We start from the raw sequence: 5,851 nt of genomic DNA on the forward strand, positions 1-5,851 counted from the left end.
ACAATTTGGACCCAGACAATAACTTCTTCAACAACAAAGAAAGGGTAACAAACTCTGACTATTACCTGGATGAACAATTCAACACTAATATAAAATTGGAAAATGCACTTTCGGTAATACACTTAAACAGTAGAAGTCTCTATAAAAACTTCACAAAAATTAAAGAATACCTGACTAAATTCAATAAATTTAAAATAATTGCCATATCAGAAACTTGGCTTGATGAAGATAAAACAACTGAAATGGAAATAGAAGGTTATGAAATGTTTGCAACTAATAGAGAAAACAAAAAAGGAGGGGGGGTTGCAATATATGTAGACAAAGCACTTAAATGCAGTAAAATCGAGAGATTGACAAACACAATAGAAAACCTAATGGAATGTCTAACCATTGAAATACACAATAAAAAGGCATCAAATATCATCATAAGTTGCATCTATAGGACACCAGGAACATGTATTGACACATTCAATAAAAAACTAACAGATATGCTCAGTTACTACAACGATAAGAAAACACGAATAATATGTGGTGACTTTAACATTGACTTATTAAACCCAAATAGACACAAAAAAACAACTGACTTCATAAATACTATGTACAGCAACAGCTTTTTCCCAGTAATCCTGAAACCTAGCAGAATAACAGTTGACACGGCCACATTAATAGATAACATATTTATAAATAAGATTGATCATAAAATGGAAAGTGGACTTCTCATTAATGACATAAGTGACCACCTGCCTGTTTTGCAGTTTTCCATAATTATTTCGATAGAAAAGCTAAATCAACAACTTGTATAACAGAAATAAGACTAAGAACCCAACGTTCCATCGATGCCTTTAAGCAAGACCTAGAAAAACAAAACTGGACCGAGGTCTACTCAAACGAAGACCCAAATACAGCGTTTGAAGTATTTCAGTCTACCATAATCTTCTTATATGATAAACATTTTCCATTAACTAAAGTTTCCAGAAAGTATAAAGACCCAAGTAAGCCATGGATAACGAAAGGCATAGAAAACGCATGTAAAAAGAAAAACAATTTATATAAATTGTTTTTAAAATTCAGAACTGAAGAAGCAGAAAAAAAATATAAGACCTATAAAAATAAATTAGTAAATATTATAAGAACCAGTAAAAGAGATCATTATCATGCACTATTAGAGCAGAATAAAGGTAACACACAAGAAATATGGAAAATACTTAACCAAGTAATCAGAAATAGTCCTAAAAAAATGGATTATCCAGAGTATTTTATCAAAGGCAAAAATACTATTTTGGAAAAAACTGCAGAAATAGCAACTGAATTTAATGAGTATTTTGTCAACATCGGCAGTAACCTAGCAAAACAAATTCCTGATCCAACAGACCTGTTTGAAGTGGATAGATACGTAGAAAAAAACTCCTCCACGATGTTCCTTACTGCAGTAAAACAAGAAGAAGTATCAAATATTATAAAAACTTTTAAAAATAAAAAGTCAACTGATTGCTTTAATATTGATATGACAATAATCAAGCAGATTATAGAATATGTAGTGCGACCTTTCACACACATATGCAACCTGTCATTCAAAGCTGGTATCTTTCCATCAAAAATGAAAATTGCTAAAGTTATTCCAATCTATAAAAGTGGAGAAAAACATCTGTTTACAAATTATAGACCAATATCACTACTACCACAATTTTCAAAAATATTAGAAAAACTATTTTCTCGCAGACTTGATAGTTTTATACAAAAGCATGCGCTGTTAAGTGAGAATCAATATGGCTTCAGGGAAAAACGGACCACCTCAATGGCAGTTATGGAGTTTGTGGAAGCAATAGCCACTAATATAGACAACAAAGAATTTACTGTTGGGGTTTTCCTAGATCTAAAAAAAGCTTTTGACACAATAGATCACAGTATGTTATTGAAAAAACTAGAAAGATATGGCATTAGAGGTGTAGCTTATAAATGGATAAAAAGTTATTTAGAAAACAGATATCAGTACGTGCAACTCAACAATAAAAAAACGAATCAACTGAAAATCACTCACGGAGTACCTCAGGGGTCAGTGCTTGGTCCAAAACTATTCATCTTATATATAAATGATATCTGCAAGGTCTCAAAACTATTTAAATGTGTCCTATTTGCTGATGATACAACTTTCTACTGTTCTGGAATAAATCTGAAACAGCTCCTGACAACCGTAGAAAACGAATTAAACAAATTAAAAAACTGGTTCGACAGAAATAAATTGTCACTTAACCTGAAAAAATCGAAGTCAATTGTTTTTGGCACAAGACCAATCAAACACCAAGCTAAAATTATGGTAAACTCAATTAAAATAGAAAGAGCGTATGAAACCAAGTTTCTCGGATTAGTAATAGACTCAAAACTATGTTGGAAACCACATATCGATAACGTAAAAAGAAAAATAGCCAAGACCGTAGGGATCCTCTGCAAAACCAAGGAAGTGCTAAATAAGAGATCCTTGTACACATTATACACTTCATTATTATTACCATACATGACCTACTGTGTGGAAATATGGGGAAATGCCTGCAAAACAAACACACTCCCTATTCTCAAACTACAAAAAAAAAGCAATTCGAATTATTAATAGATCAAAATATACGGAACCCACAAATCCACTATTTATTAAATTAAATACGATGAAATTTTATGACCTGGTTGACTTTAAAATCGCCCAATTAATGTACAAAGCACACAATAACCTGCTCTGCAAAAACATTCAGAAGTTTTTTGAAATTCGAGAAAGCAACTATGAATTAAGAGGTACCAACTTATTCAAAAAACTCAAAACAAGAACAAACATCAAGCAAAGAAGTGTATCTAGCAAAGGTGTTAATCTGTGGAACAATCTCGAAACGGACCTAAAAATGAGTAAATCGCTTGCTGAGTTCAAAAACAAATTCAAAAAAATAGTACAAACAACCTACACCAATCAGAGTTAAAATGATAAATACTAAACATTAAATATAATGATAAATCAGAACTAAGTTGATAAATAGAGAAAGGTATTGCAATATCCATTATGAATACAAGAGAAAATTGACACAAGAGTGCCAGGGTGAGGATGTATATAATCTCGATACAAACCAAAAGTTGTGAAAATATCACGGTTAAGGGTAAAGTATGAGCCTTAATGGAGACTTCTTATTACTTTTTCTTTTCTGATTGATATAAAAATGATTTAGTAGATATAAACACATAACGGGGTAGGACTAGATAAGTTTTTTTACTTCATCCTACTCCCTTGAACATAATAACTGTGTTGAATGAAGACTGATTTCTTTCTTTTACTTTTTTATCTACCTTATTTTCTGTCAAATTATTACTGTATATGTTTTATGTTCAATAAACAAACCAAATCCACACACTCAAAGGACATAGCATTGAAAAAGTGATTACCAAGAGTGTCCTAGAATTCCACGACAAAATCATCTGTGATCAGGAAATTGCCAAACATTTTTTGATCTTATTTTTTCCTGCATGGGAAATAATGAAAAAAAAAAAAAAGAAATACTCCATTGTGTCAATTTCAGTCACTATTATAAAAACCTTTTGCTTTAATCGTTCTTAACTTGCACATAATTGTCGCATAATTTACTTTGTGCTACAATAGATTCCGCTGTAACTTTCATGACATGGCACCGGCAGGCACCCTTAGGGGAAGTTCAACTGTAAGCCAAAGGCAGCATGATTAACATGATGGCAACTTTATTTGGGCACATTATTTGCAACCACTGTTCTGCACTAAGTATCCAACATTGCAAAGAAAGGCAAACATTGTCATCTGCTAAATCTCTCCATACTTCCACCAATTTACGCCTCAGAGATGAGTGAATGTGGACTTGTTAGAAGAAGTTACAAAATAAACATCATTATAAGGAGGAATAATTAGAGGCATCAAGCGTCGCCAAGTAGCCCGGGCACCAACCGTCTCGGTGGACAACAGCTGAAAAAGTGTGATAAGAAAGTCGCCTAGCCTACAGAAAGAGGAGGTGTTAGGAATTTGGAGTGCCATACTAAAGCAATACAACTCAGTTTCGATCCAATTTTAGCACGTATAAGTGCTTACATTACTGTACTACCGAACAATGATCAATCAGAATGTTGATGCCCAAGCCCATTTAAACAACAGCATACATAAAATTTAGCTAGAAAGATAGACACTTGTTTATACAGTGCCTTCACATGACATTTCAGTTACAGTTACAGATATACTTTATCTTGCACTTTTTAGCAAGTCCCATTGTTCCAAGTCTTATTTTCGCACAGTTAAAGCCACGTGGGAGTGAATTTATTCAAGAATACAGTCCCTGTGCGGACAAGTTTTTCGTCCATCAAGGTTTTCACATAGATCACATTTATCTTGCCAGCTTCCCTGCTGACCTCCTGGCTTCGGAATTAATCGCAATATGTTCGAATTCTGACATATCAAGTAGCCACATATCCGAATCGTTAATGCTCTTTAGAGCTTATCACTATATTACTGAACTCGACTGATGAGTTTAATCAGAATTACACAACATTGGAATCACCAAGGTATGAGCATGCATATTTGTTCATCAGATGTCCATCCATCCATCCATTTTCTGATCCGCTTATTCTGACAAGGATCGCGGGGCGAGCTGGAGCCTATCCCAGCCAGAGTGTTAACAAATAAATGCTGATCGTATATGGAATATCTTTGTTTTAGTTTTCACAGTACGTGGTGTGGTTCTTTACCAGAGTGGACACAATACTTGTGCAGCGAATAAGATAAGATAAGATAAGATATCCTTTATTCGTCCCACACTGGGGAAATTTACAGCCTCCAGCAGCAAGAATGTATGTAGAAAGAAGAAAGAGAAAAAAAACAACAAACATCTTTCAATTAAATGCAATACGAACACAAAATGGATAAATCGCAGTACTATTTACAATTTTCCTTCACATCATTTAATTACTATTATTATTATGCTTGCAGTCGGTAGGAACGAGCGTCGGTATCTCTCCTTCTTGCAGCGCGGGTGTAACAGTCTCTGGCTGAAGGAGCTACCAAGTGCTGTCAGTATGCGTATGATGTAGTAAGTAGTTGCGGAAGAAGGCGAAAAGGACGATCTATCGGTCGTAAAATAGCTATGACAAATTGTCATTTTAGCGGCGACGTTCTGTAAAATAGCCATGACTGAAGCGTGGTTAAAATGACGATGACGGACTGACGGACTGACGATTAAAGCTAGGTGTGGCTTGAAATAATGACAGACTGACTATGACGGACGGGTGCCCAAGCTGCTGTCGAATGATGGACGAGCAAAATTTTGTAAATTTTCCACCACTAAATACGGTACGGCATCTAATAATAAAGTTGAATTGATAGTCCTCACAAATTCTAAAATGTAATGTTTTACTCAAGCATTTGTAAAGGAAATTATTTCATGATAAAAAAAATATAGTCATTTACTGGCATTCTTGAACTGTTTTAGCAGTCCAATATTCAATTTGATTGATTTCTGACTGTGAGCAAGCTCACATTTGGGTATGAAAAGGCAAATTCAGTTAACCTCGTTAGAGTCAGCATTAAAGCATGCGATGGGCTGGATGGTCCGAGATGTGGTCGAATGGATTCTGCACGATATCAAGCACAGTGTAAAAGTTGCTAGCATGTTTGTCTCACAATCGGGAAACCGGGGCTCCGAATCAGTTGCTTCGGTTTAATTCACATTTCAAAATATTTTTATTCATATATTATATATGATATATTTGATATATTATATCAAAATATTTTTCTTGGCGACGAATAAATTGCCACTTTGGCGTATAGGTTTACGTGAATGGTCCTTTGACTATTGTGCCATGC

The sequence above is a fragment of the Hippocampus zosterae genome, chromosome 5 (genome assembly GCF_025434085.1).
Source record: "Hippocampus zosterae strain Florida chromosome 5, ASM2543408v3, whole genome shotgun sequence".
Taxonomy (NCBI): domain Eukaryota; kingdom Metazoa; phylum Chordata; class Actinopteri; order Syngnathiformes; family Syngnathidae; genus Hippocampus; species Hippocampus zosterae.